The sequence below is a fragment of the Sapajus apella genome, unplaced genomic scaffold (genome assembly GCF_009761245.1).
Source record: "Sapajus apella isolate SASKATOON/1434 unplaced genomic scaffold, GSC_monkey_1.0 scaffold2, whole genome shotgun sequence".
Lineage (NCBI taxonomy): Eukaryota > Metazoa > Chordata > Mammalia > Primates > Cebidae > Sapajus > Sapajus apella.
The window spans coordinates 83,515,971-83,535,478 of record NW_022436942.1 but is presented as its reverse complement, the minus strand read 5'-3'; the positions used below and the strand labels follow the sequence as shown (position 1 = coordinate 83,535,478).

The following is a 19,508-nucleotide window of genomic DNA, read 5'->3' as shown; positions in this document are numbered from 1 at the left end:
TAGTCCCATCTATTCAGGAGGCTGAGGCAGGAGAATCACTTGAACGCACGAAGCGGAGGTTGCAGTGAGCCGAGATCACACCACTGCACTCCTGCCTCGGCGACAGAGTGAGACCCTGTCTCAAAGATTATATATATATATATATATATGCTTGAACAAAAAGATCTAAAAGGTATAGAATAATGTGAAAAAAGCAAGTTGCCTAATAGTGTAAGTAGTATGATCTCTAGTATTTTTCAGAAGGGAGGGTATAAATAGATACATTTATTCTGCTGTGTGAATTCGTTTGTTCTGGAAGGGATTCCCTAGAACCGTAAAGTGGTTACCTTTAAGGAGAGACTATGCAGGGAGGTTCAACGTTTGCTTTGTATCGTTCTGTGGTTTGCATTTTTTGTCCTTCTACTATTATTTGCATTTTCTGTTTAAATGTCAAAACAGAAAAAAATTCATCTCTTGGAGTTAACTGGGTAGGGAGATTAAGGCCCTTTTTTTGTTTTCATCTGACTATTGATCTACATGTGCTTTAAAAGCTTGGAAATGGTACCTTTAAAAATAGTTACATAGGTGCTAGATAATGAAATAAGTTAAATGATGCGTAGTGTAGTAGACAGAATTAAATGCCTCCCTCAAAAAATGCCCACGTCCCAATTCCCAGAACTTGTGAAGATGTTACCTTACATGGTAAAAGGAACTCTGCAGATATGATTAAATTAAGGATCTTGAGGTGGGAGATGATCCTGATTGTCCAGGTGGGCACAATATCATCACCTAGGTCCTTACAAGGGGGTGGCGGAAGGTCCAAATCAGAAAAGGAGACAGGACCACAGAAGCAGAAGAGGGAGGGAGGATGGAGTCGGCGCAGGTTGGGGGAGCTAGACAGAAACAGAGAGGAGTGGAGAGGGAAACTGATTTGAAGAAGCTACCCTGCCGGCCTCAACAATGGAGGAAGGAACCATGAGCCAACAAATGCAGGCAGCCTCTAGAAGATTGAAAAAAAAAGAGGAATTCTGGCCAGAAGCAGTGGCTCACACCTGTAATCCCAGCACTTTGGGAGGCCAAGGCAGGTGGATAACCTGAGGGCAGGAGTTCAAGACCAGCCTGGCCAACATGATGAAACCTTGTCTCTACTAAAAATAAAAAATTAGCTGGGTGTAGTGTCATGCACCTGTAGTTCCAGCTACTAGGTAGGCTGGGGCAGGAGAATCGCCTGAACCTAGGGGGCAGAGGTTGCAGTGAGTCAAGATTGCGCCACTGCACTCCAGCCTGGGCAACAGAGTGAGACTTGGTCTCAAAAAAAAAAAAAAAAAAAAGGAATTATCTCTAGAGCCTCAAAAGGAACACAGCCCTGCTGACACCTTTATTTTAGCCCAGTGAAACTGACTACAGACTTCTGACCTCCCGAACTGTTACATAAAATAATTATCTCTGTTATTTTAATCCACCAAATTGGTGGTAACTTATAGTAGCAAGAAAACTAATATAGATGCAAAAGCACTTATTTTCGCACCAGAAGTTGTTCTTGCCAAATACTTCACCAGATCCTTGAAGAACCCAGGGTCAGGCTGGCATCCCATTCTCTTTATGTGGAAACTGAGGCACAGGACTATTCAATGACAGTTGCCAATGATCATTCAGCTACTTGGTATTCAGCTACTTGCTGTCAGAGCTGGCAACAGGGCTGATTTCTGTGTCAACACTCTCCCTGACACACAGAGGCAGAAGAAGGCTGTAGCCAAGAGCATGAGCTCCAGAGGCAGAATGCCTGGGTTTAAATGCTGGCTCTCCTGCTACTGGCTGTGTGATCTTGGGCAAGTGAATTAACTTCTCTGTGCTTCTCTTTTCTCACCTGCCAAACAAAGATAAAGCAATCCCTACCTCAGAAGGCTGTGGTGAGGTTGAAATGTACACGTGTAACGTACCTGGTGCTAGGGTGACCTCGATAAACATATGAGGATGATTCGAGTTAACGTGGAATTGAGCATGGCTGTTTCCCACAGCTGGTCCTCAGAAAACAGGCCCTGAGTATTTATGCTCATGCTACTCCTACCTTTGCACAGGGTGTCTAGGTGCAGCAAGCATCTTAAAACTCCCTACCAAGGATGTTCACCTTCTCCAATGTTAAGTGATGCCCCCACCACCCCAGGTTCTCCTCTGCCTCCCCAGGCCCTGCCCAATCGCTGGGAAAGGCTTTGCCCCCTGGCCACTTGGCGATGTCCCAGGCCAGGCCCGTGAGTGTGATGGGGCAGCAGCCAGACCTGGGGTCTCACTCATGTCACTGCCAGGGATCTGGGGTATGAGTAGAGGGTAGGAGACCTGGGAACAGCCCCAGGGGAACAAGGACCCCATCTGTGGGAGCCACCTGTGCCCAAGTGGCCTTACCTGGTAAACACTGGGTCTGAATCACTTTGGGAAAGAAATTTCACCATGTGCTTTGAAATCTCCACATCATACTTGAATGGTATGAATCTCCTCTCTCACTGGCTCAGTCCAGCGCTGGATGGATTCCCAGAATTCAGCAAAATAAAAGGAGGCTCCAGCTGGGAGTGCCCAGGACTACTCACTGGGGCCTAGACGCTGAGCCCCGACCACGCAGCTCTGGCTTCCTCTCTCCTTTCTCACTCTTTCCTGCGATTCCTTCAGCTCTTTCACTCTGACTCTATCCACCATTGTAGCTAACATTAGTACCAGCCAGGAAATCTTCGCCCTTCACTTTTCGGGAAATCCCTCATTCAACCTCAGTCCACATGGTTCTTAGGGAGGTTAACTTCACCCTCTGGTTCCAGAGGCCCTGGCCTGACTAATCAGCTTATTGCACCCCTGCCTTCAGCCAAAACGATTGGGTCAGGGATTGTCATGTGACACAAGTTGGTCCAATGAGATCCAATCCTGAGACTTGTTACTATCAGGAGGAAGGAGGTTTTCTTTTTCCCTCCAACCTGGGAGAATATAAACCTTTGACTGACCGTGTGGGGTATCTTAAAAACGTCAGCTCCATGCGGGCTAGGATTTGAGTGTGTTTTCTTCCTGCTATATCTCCAGTATCTAAGACACATGGTACATTGTAGATGTGCAGTTAATACAATAGAATAAAGACTTAATAAGGCTTCTTATCTCTGAAAATAAAGCCAACACAGAGCAAAGCAGGACTCAGAGATCAGGTCCAAATGACATGGTTCGTCCACCTGAATATAGCCCTGCCTGTCCATTCTCTGGACATTTTAGCTACATTGGCCAGTAAATTGCCAGATCTACTCTCACAAGTGCAAAAGGAAATGTATACACGGACATTGCAGTGTTGCTTATAACAGCAAAGAAAAAAACCCCAGAAGCCATTTGAATGTCTATCCATCAGATACTGGTTAAAGAAATTATGGTATATCCACATGATAAAATGCAACACCATCATTAAAAAGAGACAATGCTATGCAAATCGATGTGGAAGACCCTCAAAGATAGGAGGTTCAGGTTTAATAAAAGCACAGAACCGTGTGTGTGAGAAGGGAGCAGGGGGAGGAAGAGAGCTCTTTGGGGTCTAACTAGCTCGCTCTTTGGGTCTTTGTTCTGTCCATTGCTGCAGCTTTGTGCCTACAGCAGAGCCCAGCACATGCACAGTGCTCAACAAATAGTTGCTGAATGAGTGAATGAATCAAAAATATGTGATTGCTAATACATGCATAGAAAAATCTCTGCAAAGATACATATAACACTGGCTGCATCTGGGAAGGAGGTGAGGAAGGCTGGGGAACAGGTATAGGAGGGAGACTGAATTTTCAATGTATCTCGTTTGAATTTTGAGCCATAAACATCTATGTAGAAAAATGCACTAAACAAACACTAAGACAAAACATTATCTACTGTAGGAGGAAAATTCTCTTGCCTCTTCCTAGATAGTGACATCCCCCAGGAAACAGGGCTGGGAGTCAAGCCTGGTCTCTTCTAACCATCCTTGGGTGGAACTGAGTGGGGTGCTGAAGGTAAACCAAGTCAAAGCATGGAAGTTCAAGAACAAACTGTGGCTACTGACTCACTTGGAGGCTTTGGTAATTCCACTCCCCTGCCTGGGCCTTGGTTCCTTTATCTGTAAAACGAGAGGGTTGATCTCAAAGTCTGTGCTGGAAATCTAGGATTCTACGACAACAAGTGGGCACTACTCAAGCTCCTAGCATCTCTCCAGAGGAAGTGGCAGACAGACCAGCAGTCTTACTTGACTCCTTCCAGGCTCATCTCCCTTTGAGGTGGAATGCACTGGAATGCACCATCTTGGTCTGCACCAGACGAGGCGCATTACAGGACAGCTGCCAGAAGCTAGTCGGAGGCTAAATTATTGGACGGGACATCTTACCTCGCCCCCTTCCCTGGTAATTTATGCTCTGGACTTGGCCCTATCCACGCTTCATTACAGAGACTGACACTCGTGGTAATTACGTGTTTCCCAGGCCAAATTACTCAATCTCAACATCTTCCTGGTTCTTAGCGCTCCTGCGCCTTTATTAAGGACAGCTGAGCATCTGCCAGGACTGCCAGCGAGAGTCGGGTACATGGCAGGAACAGGAGACGAACCCTGGTAACTCTAGCTTTCTCACTTAATTTTCATGAGTTGAAAATATCTTTCCAGAATACAATACATATTCAACGGATTGAAATAAATAGCAATTTTGACTATTGAAGCTCAAAAACTTGGCTAGATTATGATAAGGAGGTTTTACCGCTAAAATAGTACCTACTTTAAGAAAACTTAATATATATGAATACAGAACCACAAAGCAGAACAATTTGGTGACTCTGCATTTTACAAAAGGATTTGTCAAACAAATCTTTAATTGGCAAGTCCCCTGGGACTTGTAAAAGGGGGCTCGTGTTAAAGCTGATCAAGTTGAAATTGCTCACAGTTGTTCGAGAACACAGCTGCTGCCTAAAGTAGGCTGCCTTTGATGCTGGGGCTCCCATGAACTTTGAGTCTTTCCACAGGTGAATAAAATATCCTCTTTCTCCTGCACCAGGCTCTCGGATTGTACCATTTGGACTCCCAATAAATACTTGGAGGACCATCCCAATGAAAGATGTAAAGACCATATTGGAATGGTTGTTCAAGGAACTAGGCCAGGAAGGAAAGAAGGAGAAGGACAGAGGAGTGAGAATGACAACAGCCACTACCAGGTATTAAGCAAGTGCTTACTATGCACCCAGAGCTCAGAATGCACCAGGCACACATATCTCCCTGCATGCTCCCAGTAACTCTGTGTTATTAGGAGAGGAATCTGAGGCTCAAAGATGTCAAAAGATTTAGGGGCAGTCACACATCCCTAAGTGGCAGCACGGGGAGCCCTAGCTAGGATCTCTGATGGCCACATCCAAGCTCTGCCAATGAAATCATCAAAATCATATTCCCTGCACAGGGAAGAGGATGTGGAGATCGGGGTTAGTGAATATGGGGTTAACAAAGGGTAGGGGACAACATAGCTGCCCTTGGGGCTCACAGTCACTAAGAGGCCAGCAACAGGCATGAGGAAAGGATAGCAGTGCCTACATGAGGCGTGGTGAGATGTATGTGCAGGCCATGGAAGACAGGGAGAGTGTTATGGGAATTCAGAAACTGATCGCATCCTTTGGCTGTGGAATGGTTAGGGCAGGGTGGGTTGGAGGAGCTTCCCTGCAGGGCGGCCTGACCTGATCCTTGCAGAAGAGGACAAGCCTGGATGCACTGAGGAGTGAGGGGGAGAGTTCCCCAAGCCAGGGAAGGCAGGGGCACCAGGGCATAGAGGAAGGCAGGCAGCACAGGGCATCCAGCATCACAGGGGGCAGGGAGCTGGGCAGTGTGAGTGCAGCAAAGGATTTACAGAAGGGTATGTTGTAAGAAGTGAAGCTCAAATGAGAAAGGCGGACCAAACCAAGGATGGCAAACATGTGATGCACACAACAGCACTTCTGTGTCCATGACAGACATCAATAAGCAATTGGAGCACACTCTTACTGAGCCTCAGCAGCCTTCTTAACACAGGTTCCGGGAAGCCATTGCTGAAGCTTCAGAGTTTGCACCGGAGATTAAATCCCTTTGCCCTCATCCCTAATCCAGGGAGGGGAGTAGAGGTACATTGTAGAGAGCACCTACTGTGTGCCAGATATTATGCTATGTGGTGCAGTGCTCACCACTGGTTGGCTGACTGGCAAGCTAAGCTCTGTTTTATGGTCAAGAAAACTGAGGCTGAGGGAACGCAGAAAGCAACGGGGAAAAACTGATTCAAAGCCACCGGGGTGGGCTTTCGAAGCCTGGTTTTTTTCCCACCACATCCTGTGGCCTCCTTCCCACTTTCCCCCGCCCCCACCCATGTCTGAATTTCAATTATGTGGGAAACATTTCAACATCTATTCTGCAACCCTACCAGGCAACCTACATCCCAAGCCACCCCACCTCAAAAGCAAAACACAGGTGCTTCAATCGCCCGCCCCAGCCCCTGCCTTTCCCTGCCTACCCGGACCGTTCTGCTCACACCCACTCCACGTTTGCTTATTGTTGCCAACCTCTTCCCTCCCCTCTCCCCTGGGTGCTGGAAGGGGTGAGCCTGTTCACTAGGAGGGCATGCCCTGCATCCAGGAACCGCTGGGGGTCCCCTGCTGGGCACTTTCTCACCCCTCTCCACCTTCAAGGCCAAAATGCTTAGGGTTCATTGTGTGATAATTCCCCAGCGCTCCCTCACACAAGAACTTCATGTCGCTTTCTAATTGAATTGTTGTCATGGAAATCACTTTCATTTGCTCTGAAAGGACTTAACTATCAGCCCCCTGTTTTCTCACTTCTGCCTTTGACAATAATCAGCTCACTCCCACCCCCTCCTCTCAACCCTAATCTTCCTTCAATGAGCATTCTTCCCGCAAAGCCTGAGTCAGGGAAATCAAAAGTCTGGCTTCCTCTCTTGAGCATTCCCTGCGCTGCTGACCTAAGAGTTGTAGTCTGCCCTGGGGACACGATATAGGACTCACTTCCTGGCTTCCCAGTGCCTGGGTGGCGTCATGTGACTACTCTGGCCAATGAGAGACGTGAGATGTCCCAGGGTGGGAAGCAGCCACATCAGTTCCCAGCGCCCTGACACCCCGCAGCAAGTGAAGACGGGCTGCTCCGGCAGCCTAGGTCTGGGGGAGGCAGACATGGAGCAGAGCGCACAGCAAGGTGGGATGGACACTCAGACTAAGCAAGGAATAAACCTTGTTATTTTAAGCCAGTGGCATTTTGACATGCTTTGTTATCCCAGCTTGTCCTCACTGATACAGCCTCCACCAAAAGGTGAAGACCATAGTTGGCCTCTTTTTAAAAAACTACTTTTTATTTTTTTAATTGTCATATAAGAATTGCACATATTTATGGGGTACATAGTGATGTTTTGATACAAATAATGCATGGTGATCAGATCAGGGTAATTGGTACATCCATCATTTCAACATTTATTTCTTTGTTTTGGAAACATTCAATATCCTCCTTATTTAGCTTCTTTAGACTAAGGCTAGTTTCCAAGAAGGCACTGGTTCCAATCACCAATCCAAGGAGAGTCCTACATTTTAGGAGGATCTCAAGCGTTGGCCATTCAGTCTGGGAGTTTCATTCTCAGCTCCACCACTTACGAGCTAGGTGATGAAGGACAGGTCACTTGTTCTCTGTGTCTCAGTTTCATCTGTAAACTGAGGGTAAAAGTAATACTTACCTCTAAGGATGGCTGTGAGGATTAAATGAGTCGATCTATGTAGAGTGTTAAAACAGCACCTGACACACTGTGTTATTTAAGTGTTAGTTATTAATATAATCACGGACACATTTATCATTATCATCTTCATCAGAGCAGGGATTCTGAATCGTTTTAACAGTGGAATTGAGTTTATAATGAACTATCCTGCTCGAGGGTTTCCCAAGACCACTCTCATATGTTTGGTAATTCACTTGAAGCACTTGTGGAACTTAGCATTTGGTTGGACTTATGGCTAAGGCTTATTACAGCAAAAAAATATATAACAGGATCAACAAGGGAGAAGATACAGGCAGATTCTGTAGAAATTCATACACCAGCTTCCTTACACTCTCTCTTCCTCCCGTGAGGGTCACAGTGTACACTCTTCTCCCAGAAAGAAAAACACAGCAACATATGCCTGCTGTTTCTGTCCAGGGAAGCCCGTCAGAGACTCGGTGCTCAGGGTTTGCATTGGAGACTAGTCACATAGACCCCTCTGCCTAACATGTACCCATATTCCAGACTCCCAGAAGCAAAGCAAGCATTCTAAGTCACATGGTCTATACAGTCTAGGAAACATAACATACACTTATTCAGGGAACAGTCCAAGTGCCAAGCTCCCAAACAGCAGCCAAAGGTCAACCTTGTAAGCAGGTCTTTCTAGGGATAACAGTCTCTGGCCTGCTGAGTTTATTCCTCCCTTTATGCCCACCCTTCAAAGAGCCCTATAGCCTCAGATGGACCTAACTGGCAATGGCCTTGCATAGGCTAATGGAGTCATCCAATCACAGATGAGGACCCTGTCGTTCAGAAGGACACATGATCAGCTGACCCAGCTCCTGGTTTCTAATTCAGGGATGGCAAAGGTACGGTTAAATGCCCAAATACTTCCCCTACCAATGACCCCCATCTATATCCAGCATGGCACTTCTTCCTGTTGGGCAAGGTAGACACAGAAGCTTTCTCGGTGCTGGGCTAGAGGGAACTATTTGTGCTGGAGCAGAAGTGGCCAAACAGATCTTCCCTTGCTGTGTTAACATCCAACCAGGGCAGAGTTGTTGCTTCTTAAAGGGTCTTCAGAGAGGAAAATTCAAGAGTTTCTCTTGGCCACTCTTCCCAGGATTCACCACCTTAAGCAACCAAAGCTACCATCTTACAACCAAAATAATTCTTTTCTGCTCCTTTTTTAAGTTCTGATTTTTCTTGCAGAACCTTCTGTGGATAGGGAAGGCCAGTGTTTCATATCTTGCCTTTAAAAACCAAACATGAACATTTGACAAAAATGATGGCATAGTCTGCTGGCCTTCTAAACTCCGGGTTAAACACCCCACTCACTCATTCCCTCCCCATCCCCTAAAAGAAGCTCAATGTTCTATACCTAGCCAGGATTCACTAGCTTATACAAACTTAAAACATAAATAACTGCCTGCATACCCATTAATAAAAAACTGGGTAAATGAGTCGTATTATTCCATTAAAAAAAATTATGGGGATTACCATTTATTGACATGGAAGGATGTCCTTGAGTGACAGTTAAAGTCGTGAAATTAAAAACCAATATGAGTTCATAGCCCTCACTTAAAAACAGGGAGAGTTCACATGAAAATCTGGATTTCTTGATTCCCCAGAATAAGGGTCAGCGCAGCCTTTTTGTAAAGGGCTAGAGAGTAAATGTTTTCCACCTTGCAGGCCAAATGGTTTCTATTGAAGCTTCCCAACCCTGGTGTTACAGTGTGAAAGCAACCGTAGACAATATGTACATGAATAGATATGGCTGCTTTCCAATAAAACTTGCTTTATCAAAACACACAAAGTGCCACATTTGACCCACTGGCTGTAATTTGCCAGCCGCCGCTCTAGAAACCAGAAAGCCAGAGATGGGCTCTTTTCAACACATCCATCCCAGATCTATCACGAAAGAAGGGGCCGCAAACTTAGAAACCTAGAGAGTCTTGACGCAAAACACAACTGGCAGAAGCAGGCTTGTTTTAGGACAACTGGGAGTGGTAGTGACTAGGGTACACTGCAGAGTTCCAGACTTCTCCATCAGAGAATGTCAGCCCTCTGTGAACAGATCTGATTTTTCTAGAGATGCCAAAAATTCAGACTTTTACATAAAATTTCTGTTTTTAAACAGTAGCCATTTGTCCAACTTTTTTTGACATCCTTGTTAGTTCCCCAGAGCTACCATAACAAATGACCACAAATGGGATGGCTTATAACAACAGAAATTTATTCTCTCATAGTCCTGGGGGCCAGAAGTCCAAGACCAAGGTGTGGGCAGGACCATGCTCCCTCCAACGGCTCTGGAGAAGTTCCATGCCTTTCTCTTTGCTTCCGGTGCTTCCTGTGTTCCCTGACGTGTAGGCACATCATTCCAATTTCTGCTGCATCTTCACATGGCCTTCTCGTGTGTGTGTGTGTGTGTCTGTGTGTGTGTGTGTCTGTGTGTGTGTGTGTGTGTGTGTGTGTGTGTGTGTGTGTGTGTGTCTGTTCTCCCTCTTCATCTAAGGACACCAGTCCTATTGGATTCGGGCCCACCCTAATGACCACATCTTAACTTGACTACATATGCAAAGACCCTCTTTCCAAGTTAGGTCACGTTCACAAGTATTAGTGGTTAGGACTTGGACAATTCAACTCACAGTATCCAGCTCACGGCCTTCTGACTTGCAACCTCTACATTAAAATCACATGTGGTAAACCAGAGTGATGAAAGACTATTTGATTAGAATCCAAAATTATGCCCAAATTGGACTGCCAGGAAGGCCTGCACCTCTTCCTACCTTTCAACAGCCCAAACCCTCAATCAATTCCTCTCTTCAAACGTAAATGTTACACGTGCCTCTTGGAAATCAAGCTGACTTCAGAGGGGCTGACAGTTGTTACTGCACCAGCTGTCAGAGGAGACACCAGCGCTTCTGCTTATTTGACTGACAGCCACACCGACAAGGGTCAGGTCAAGGCCAAGGGCATAGGCAAGCATTGCTTAACAGACAGTCAGCCCCCAAAGGCATGAGGGACTCACACCCACACAAATGCACTCTCAAAGTTTTCCCACGGAGAAAATGCATCCTCTCATTCCCAACTCCAGTCCAGCCATTCAGCCTTGACGGACACCCCCAGACAGCCTTGAGACACCCAAAATCAAGCATCGCCCATAGCCTGCTCATCAGAGATCTCATCTAATGATTATTAGAACAAAGTCTGGGATGGATAGTTCATTACACCTGATGGCTTTGTTCTAATTAGCCAAATGCCCAAAACAACTCTCTGCAATTTTGGTCACTGTGATCAGACTCACAGTCGGATCTAAATGGCTGAAAAATGCTCAGAGACACACCTCCATGGTGCAGAGACCAGCTGCTGTCACCAGCTGGAGTCGTCTGACCGCTTCGAGGTCAGAACAGAAGCCAGGGTAGTCACAGTTCTAAGAATAGGGTTTGTTCTGTCTTTCTTTATCCTTTATTCAAATATCCAACAGATGCAAAGTATATATTTAAATAAACAAAGGAATGCACAAAAGGCATCACTGGCACTGATTTCCTAATTTCTAATGCTCTAGAGACCAGAGTCAAACATCAGTGGATACTGAGAAGATGTTTGTCAATTTTCATTAGTATTTACCTTCAAAAATAATTTTAGCCCAGGCACAGTGGCTCACACCTATAATCCCAGCACTTTGAGAGGCTGAGGCAGGAGGATTGCTTAAGCCCAGAAGTTCAAGACCAGCCTGCACAACATGGGGAGACCCCATTTCTACAAAAAAAAATTAAAAAGTTAGCAAGGCATGGTGGCACATACCTGTCATCCCAGCTACTCAGGAGGCAGAGATGAGAAGAGCCCAGAAGGTCAAGGCTGCAGTGAGCTATGGTCACACTACTGTACTCTGGCCTGGGCAAGAGAGTGAGACCCTGTCTCCTCCCAAAAAACAAAAAACATTCGCCAAGGGTTTCCAAGGATGCGAGAGAGCAAAATTACAATAATCCCCAAAGCTAGGAAGGTGAGACATGATTAACTTACCATCTGTTCAACTGTCACTCACCTTTCAAAACCCACTTCAGAATTATCTTTTGTCTGACCAACGTTACCCAACGTCTTCATTCAAAGAAACTCTCCTTAATAATCTGGACATTCCTCCCATCAAAGTCACATCACATCACTCTCATCTATTTCTGGCATTTCTCCTGAAATGCATGTCTCCATCAAGGGCAAGGGTCTCAGTTTCTTTGATTCCTTATTCATGATCATTAGGCCTGACACACATAACGAGTGCCACCAATAACTTCCTGAAAGAACGTGCTAGGGAAAAACACCACACTGGTCACTGATGGATATATGAAGAAGAAAACCTAAGATGATCTCAGATAAGAAAACCAGACTTGGCCTGATGCGGTGGCTCACGCCTGTAATCCCAGCACTTTGGGAGGCCGAGGTGGGTGGATCACGAGGTCAAGAGATAGAGACCATCCTGGTCAACATGGTGAAACCCCGACTCTACTAAAAATACAAAAAATTAGCTGGGCATGGTGGAGCGTACCTGTAATCCCAGCTACTCAGGAGGCTGAGGCAGGAGAATTGCCTGAACCCAGAAGGCGGAAGTTGCGGTGAGCCAAGATCACGCCATTGCACTCCAGCCTGGGTAACAAGAGCGAAACTCTGTCTCAAAAAAAAAAATAAATAAAAGTAGATTAGAGGCCAAGCACACTGGCTCAAGCCTGTAATCCCAGCACTTTGGGAGGCCGAGGTAGGCAGATCACCTGAGGTCAGGAGTTCAAGACCGGCCTGGCCAACATGGTGAAATCCCATCTATACAAAAATACAAAAATTAGCCAGGTGTGGTGGCGGGTGCCTGTAATCCGTTATTCAGGTGGCTGATGGGGGAGAATCGCTTGAACTCAGGGAGGCAGGGGTTGCAGTGAGCCGAGATCGTGCCATTGCACTCCAGCCTGGGTGACAGGGCAAGACTCCATCTCAAAAAAAAAAAAAAAAAAAAGTAGAGTAGACACTCAATTTATCAGCCAAACCAGGATGTGCACTGGAGAATAAGTTGCTCTTGGCATGTCAGGGGGAATAGAGATACACTGTTACTGTATATACATCAACCTTTCACCTTATGTAAAAGAAATAAATCTCCCCCCCCCCCCCTCCCCTCCCCTCCCTTCCCCTCCCTTCCCCCTCCCCTTCTCTTCTCTTCTCTTCTTTCTCTTTGAGACAGGGTCTCACTCTGTCACCCAGGCTTGGAGTGCAGTGGTTTTGATCATGGCTCACTGCATCTTCAATCTCCCAGGCTCAAGAGATCCTCCCACCTCAGCCTCCTGAGTAGCTGGGACTACAGGCATGAGCAAAAATGCCCAGCTGATTTTTGTATGTTTTGTACAGATGAGGTTTCACTGTGTTGCCCAGGTTGGTCTTCAACTCCTGAACTCTAGAACTCCTCCCACCCAAAGATTACAGGCATGAGCCATTACCCCCAGCCTATTTTTTTTTCTTTTCTTTTCTTTTTTTTTTTTTTTTTTTTTGAGACAGAGTCTTGCTCTGTTGCCAGGTTGAAGTGCAGTGGTGCAATCTTGGCTCACTGCAACCTCCACCTCCCGGGTTCAAGTGATTCTCCTGTCTCAGCCTCCTGAATAGCTGGGACTATAGGCGCATGCCACCACACCCAGCTACTTTTTATATTTTTAGTAAAGATGGGGTTTCACCATGTTGGCCAGGATGGTCTCAATCTCTTGACCCCATGATCCTCCTGCCTCGGTCTCCCAAAGTGCTGGGATTACTGTTTTTCTTAACTAAGCAGTCGGTATGTGGGTGTTCATTGTATGGTTGTATTCCTTAGGTGTAATTTACAGAGATGGTTTTGTATCTATTCAAGTTAGTACAAAAACAGAATTACACATATAGAGATAAATATGGATAGAGATATATGTGTGTTCAAAAGGGCACTGTGAACATGTTCCTGAGTATTCTATGTGGAGAGCATCTCTCCATTAGGTCATCAGTGGCTCTCCTGACCCCCAGCATCTGGCTATGTCTGAGTGAAGAACGACATTCAAATGCAAGTAGATGAGGCATGCTCTGCACGGAACACTCTGGAAGTGGAAGTGTCAACATCTGTAGCAGGGATGGGTAATGACCTGCCAGGCAAGGCCACAGTGTTAAATTAATCCTTGATGTGTTGGAGGCTTTTTATTCTTTCATTGGGTCATTTAATAACACGACGACTCCCTCCTTCCCTCCGCCTTCAGCTCCCCCATTGCCATGGAGACGATTGTGAATCAGCTATCATAAATAAAAATAATCCAACTGCACACGCCCGCACCACATGCCACTTGGATGTGGTGCCAACTCGAGTTTATTTATTTTTTTATCCAAGAGCTCTCAGGAGCTCAAGCGATGCAGGACATGTCCTGAGGATTGGATGCTATTCGATGCCCGTTCAAAGACAGGCCTGGGCCCAGGGGATCAGAGGCCCATGCTTGCCTCTCACCAATGGCTGGACCAAAGAGGGAGGTTTTGCCTAAATGGGAATTTCCCACCCACTGGGGGACAGGGATGCCCTATTCATCAATATATTCCACTGCAGAAACTACTCCTGTGCCCCCAAATCATCCCCCCAAATGTATCCCAAGAGATTTTCCACCAGTGCAACAAATGCAGTAATCCCTTAGCTCAGCATTCAGAGTCCTCCCAGCCTTTTCTCAAGTCCTCCCAGCAATGTAGAAGACCATTTATAAAAGGGTTTTCAGGAACATGGAATCCCACCATTAGAAGCCTACTCTTTACTTAATTCTCCTGCAATCCTTCTCATAAAGGGAGGAAGCCTCTGTCTCTGCTAATGAGTCTCTAACATTTGGCTAATGGCCCTTGTTAGACGGGAGACAGCAGGTCTCTGTCTGAGAGCCTTTGGCAAGCTGCGGTATCTAGCTAGAATTTAAGATCATTGCTTTGTTTTCATTGTCTCTATTTTGAAGGTTTCTGGCTATTTATGGCAAGTGATACAGGCTTTCTATTTGTGGTAGTGATAGAGTCTGCTTTTAAAATAAGCGTATTTAACTAAAAACAATGAGTTGATTTTTTTAAAATATATATTAAATTTTTTTAAATAGCCAGAAAATACCCTAGATGTGGCCAAATACATATATATATATATATGAAGGTGATACATTCAAAAACCCAAAGTTTGGGAAATATTGCCTCTTCATTGCAGCCTTTCTTCCTACCTATGCACACGCCAGCTGTGCACATAGTAGGTCTGCAATTCAAGACTGTTGAAAATATAAAGGAGGACCAGAGAAAGCACCAGAGATGAGCATAGCTCAGGATAAGCCAAGCACCATCTTCCAAATGGGTCTCATCCCATTTCACTCTGACCAATTTTTAAAATTTTTTTCACTCAAGCCTCATGAACTTTGAGTGGCTATAAATACCAAGGATCAGGAATAGCTGACTCTCAACACAAAATCTTCCACCACTCCACCACCACACCCATGGCAGACATTGTTAAACAATTGTGGAATTCTTTCCCACAATCAATCATAATGAGTAGGTAGAATGAAGATCGCGGTATGAGTCTGCCATGTGTTCTCCAACGCCTCTGAAACAATCATCGCCCCCCTGTAGTTTGCTGAGCTTGTGGCCACTATGAATAAAAACCACATTTCCATCCCAGCACGTTAGGAAGCTGACACAGGAGGATCCCTTGAGGCCAGGAGTTTGAGACCAGGGTAGGCAACATAGTGAGACTCCATCTCTACAAAAATAAAGAGTAAAAATTAAAAATTAGCAGGGCATGGTGCATGGTGGTGCATGCCTGTAGCCCCAGCTACTCAGGAGGCTGAGCTGGAAGGATCGCTCGAGCCCAGGAGATGGAAGCTGCAATAAGCTAGGATGGCAGCCCAGCACTCCAACCTAGGTAATAAAGCAAGACCCTATCTTAAAAAAAAAAAGGAAGAAAGAAAGGAAAAAACAAAAACTACATTTCCCAGATTCCTTTGCAGGTAAGCATGGCCATAAAGCTAATGCTCCAACTTTCTTTCGGTCCATCTTTTTGCCCTGGCTCTTGCTATAACAAGTTGGGCAGCTGTGGAGTCAAGTACCTCTACTGCACCACTCCCCACCCCCTGGTACAGGGTCTCTGCAGGAGCCTGTTCAGCTGTCCTGTACATGCTCAAAACAGCGAACACAAAGCATTTAACATCCTGAAGAGCAACTCTTGACGAACGGCGTTCAGCAGACTGTGAGTAAACACTCCCCTGGTCTGTGTCTCTGGTGGGCAGTCCTCGGTGTGTTTCACTCGGCTCCTGGAAGCAGTCTCAGCAGGAGGGAACCCCGGATGCCTACAGTGGTAACCTCCTGGGTCATGCAGCCTTGGATTCATTTTTCCCTCCTCTCCTGTTTCCTCTTCCCAGTTGCCCCATTCCACTTCCTTTGAATACCTGCATACAAGCCCTTATACCAGCTTCTGCTTCTGGAGGGAGCCCAAGATAACATAGTCAGTTCAGGAAATGGGATATTGTGGGGTACTACCTGCAACTTCTTGGAAAGTGGTTTTAGGGAACAAAGGTTCATATGCTAACAAGAGAGAAAATAAAAATTAGCAAGGCATGATGCATGGTGGTGCACCCCTGTAGTCCCAGCTACTCAGGAGGCTGAGGTGGGAGGATGGCTTGAGACTAGGCATTAGCGGCTGCAGTGAGCTGTGATTGTATCACTGCACTCCAGCCTGGGTGACAGAGCAAGAACTTGTTCCTTAAAAATTTTTTTTTAATTTAAAAAATAAAAAGATGTGAGGTGAGACATTAGCTTTACGGCCATGCTTAGCTGCAAAGGAACCTGGGAAGTGTAGGGTTTTTTTAAGAGACAGGATCTTGTTCTGTTACCCAGGCTAGAGTGTAATAGGGCAATCCTAACTCACTGCAGCCTTGAACTCCTGGGCTCAAGTGATCCCCTTGTTCTTTTCCAGTTCCTGCTACCTGGAACATGGCAGGCATGTCTGGAGCTCTGTCTTGGACCATGAAGAGAGAGCCACACCTTAGGAACGGTGGTGAGCTGGAACTGGACACTGAGAGGGTTTTGCTGAGAGGAGCTGCCATACCAGTTCTGGATACTTATTTCTGTGCCTCTATATGAGAGGGAAATACACTTCCGTCTTGCTTAAACCATTGTTATGTAAGGTCTCAGTTCCCTGCAGCCAACCTAACACATAGGATTTAAGTGATCAATCACGCTCCGTGCTGGATCCTACTGAACCAGGGAAATGTAAGGTGACAGGACAATCCCTGGACACCTGGATTTCTCGCTTTGTTTAAACAAGGAGAAGATTCTAATTCATCCTGGGTGAGAACACAGTACATCCTCTCCCAAGCTCCCTTAACAAGCTACTGTGCTGAGAATCCTCAGGACACAGGTAAAGAGCTAATTACCAGGCTCTAGTCCCAAGGCAGCTCCCAATAGCTCTCTAATCTTCAAGAAAAATGTCATTTAAACGGCGCCTCTGCCAGGGAACCAGAAAGGCTGCCTGCCTCGCTCCACAAAGGGCCTACATTTGTCACCCTGTTTTCTGCAGCCAAGAAATCATTATTTTTCCTGGCGCCGCCGGAGGAAGGTGAAGTAGCAAGGAGACCCTCCGAGTCCTCGGAATTCCAACAGCACTCTGGGCAGTGCCTGGCCCCTGAGTCATGGCCAAGGTTACAAATGCACATGTGATGAAGCAAACATAAGGGAAGCCAGCCCAGGTCTGCTCAATGAACTGCAAAGTAACAGTAAATATAATCCGAGGTGTATCTGGGAACTCAAGATCCTGCAGGAAAAGGGTGTTGCCTCGGGGCCATTATTATTGAGGCCGAGAAAGACAGCAGCTCCCACAAGAAACCCGATTAACTATATCAGTTGGTAAAATAAATTCCAAATTCCTTGCTAGTTGACAAGGTAGAAGTCCTCCTGAACAGCCTCTAAGAGCAAAAACTAGTGGCATGGTAAGATTGCCAGGGTAACAGAATGCAGTGCTGGGAGGTGCAAACAGGGATCTGATCCTAGCCCCCAGCTGCTGTGTGGCGCCTGGGAAACCCATGCCCTCTCTGAGCCTCACTACTCTTTCTTGACTTGTTTTAATTTTATTTATGTTTTGAATGGGTAAAACATTTTCTTTTTTTTTTTTTTTTAATTTTTTTTTGGAGACGGAGTTTCGCTCTCGTTGCCCAGGCTGGAGTGCAATGGCGCGATCTCGGTTCACCGCAACCTCCGCCTCCTGGGTTCAGGCAATTCTCCTGCCTCAGCCTCCTGAGTAGCTGGGATTACAAGCACGCACCACCATGCCCAGCTGATTTTTTGTATTTTTAGTAGAGACGGGGTTTCACCATGTTGACCAGGATGGTCTCGATCTCTTGACCTCGTGATCCACCCGCCTCGGCCTCCCAAAGTGTTGGGATTACAGGCGTGAGCCACCGCGTCCGGCAAAACATTTTCATGTCTCAAACTTCAAAAGACACATGATTCTAGAATAAAATGTCTCCCTTCTGTCTTACGCTTAACTCCCCAGAAGCAACCAACCTCATTCCTTAAAAAAATTTGAAAAATAAAGCAAGACCTCATCCCTTAAAAAAAATTTTCAAAAATTTAAAAAATAAAAGGATGTGAGGTGAGACATTAGCTTTATGGCCATGCTTAGCTGCAGAGGAGGAACCTGGAACGTTCTACAACATCATCAGTTTCTCATGAACCTTACAAAAATATTGTATGTATATAAAAGTGCACATATACACACATACTATGTTACTTTTTCTTTCTCACATAGTCACATACTATAGACACTGTTCTGCACCTGGTTTTTTTCACTTAGCAATCTTTTATGGAGATGGTTACAGCCAATATATACAGTGTCTTCATTTTTCTTATGCTGTATAGCATTCCACTGTATGACTATGAACCAACATTTATTTACCCACTTCTCTCTTGATAGACATTCAGGTTGCTTCCAGCCTTTTGCTACTGCAGGGTTGCAATGAGTAACCTCATACACGGGTTAATGTGTACACATACAATCTCTCTGAATGATAAATTCTCAGAAGTAAACTGGACGAGTCAAAGTGTGTGCATTTGTAATCTTAAGTGATAATGCCAAACTGCCCTCCGGAGAAGGTGAACCAACACTGCTAACGTCAGTGTAGAAAAGCCAGGTCCCAATTTCCTCATTTATGAAGTTGGCAGCCCCCTGAGCTCTGCCAGCCAGAGGATAACATCATCTCACCTTGACATAGCAGCCTTTGCTTGTCATTGTTGTTTCTTTTTATTTTTGTAGAGATGGAGTCTTGCTATGTTGCTCAGGCTGGTCTTGAACTCCTGGGTTGAAGCCATCCTCCTGCCTCAGCCTCCCAAAGTGCTGGGATTACAGGTTTGGGGAGAGCCACCTCACCTGGCTCATAGTGGCCTTTAGAGTGGAGATCATCAACCAAAGGACCACAGGCCAAATGCAACTTGCACACCAATAGTCACTGGCCCACATTGCGTCTCTTACACTGAACCAATTGAAAAAAACAAGAATTTTTTTTAAAAATCTAGATTTCTAGCTTCTCTTGAGAAATCAAATCTGTTAACTCTAAGCTCATATTCCTGAAGAATAATAAGAAGCAGTCACTGATTAGGAGCCACTGCCCCCCCCACGCCGACCCATGCTCAAGCTCTGTAATGAGCCACAGTCCCCACCACTCCCTATTGCATGCCCCAACCATAAGTGCGAGTTTCAGTTACCTCCTATCATCCCAACTGCAGTGTTACTTTCTGTATAGCAGAGAAGCA

The 19,508-nt window shown here is 45.7% G+C and overlaps 1 protein-coding gene across 1 annotated transcript in view; it reads right to left on the bottom strand.

The window, feature by feature from the left end:
* Positions 1-19,508, bottom strand: part of TMEM132B (transmembrane protein 132B) — a 452,449-nt gene that overhangs the window by 354,399 nt on the left and 78,542 nt on the right. The window lies entirely within an intron of this gene.